General features: G+C 31.3%; 1 protein-coding gene across 3 annotated transcripts in view; it reads right to left on the bottom strand.

Annotated features, from left to right (window-relative positions):
• Window positions 1–203: 203 nt before the first annotated feature.
• Window positions 204–246, bottom strand: part of LOC137645650 (nose resistant to fluoxetine protein 6-like) — a 26,633-nt gene continuing 26,590 nt past the window's right edge. The window contains exon 17 of one of the 3 annotated variants that reach the window (XM_068378482.1): window positions 204–246. This exon is cut by the window's right edge and continues 1,135 nt beyond it. The gene's annotated coding sequence lies outside the window, so the exon portion shown is untranslated. The other 2 variants (XM_068378481.1, XM_068378480.1) reach the window with 2 other exon arrangements.

Here is a 246-nt window from a genome sequence, read left to right as displayed (position 1 = left end):
CCTGTCACACATATTTCTACATAAGTATCAATCTATCACCCGTTTCCAATTCACATGAAGGGAAAAAGGAACGTGTTCTGCCATCTTTTGGCATGACGTGGATACACTCGGATTCATTAAAATTTGGAGACGTGTGATTACTAAAACATACTTTCATGGTAGTTTTTTTTTAAATTAATGCATCAAAAATTCATAATTCCAATAATACTATTTTTATTCTAATTTTCTAGGTTATAAGTTGTGGTA

The sequence above is a fragment of the Palaemon carinicauda genome, chromosome 8 (assembly GCF_036898095.1).
Source record: "Palaemon carinicauda isolate YSFRI2023 chromosome 8, ASM3689809v2, whole genome shotgun sequence".
In the NCBI taxonomy this organism is placed as follows: domain Eukaryota; kingdom Metazoa; phylum Arthropoda; class Malacostraca; order Decapoda; family Palaemonidae; genus Palaemon; species Palaemon carinicauda.
This window is presented reverse-complemented; position numbering and strand designations above follow the sequence as displayed.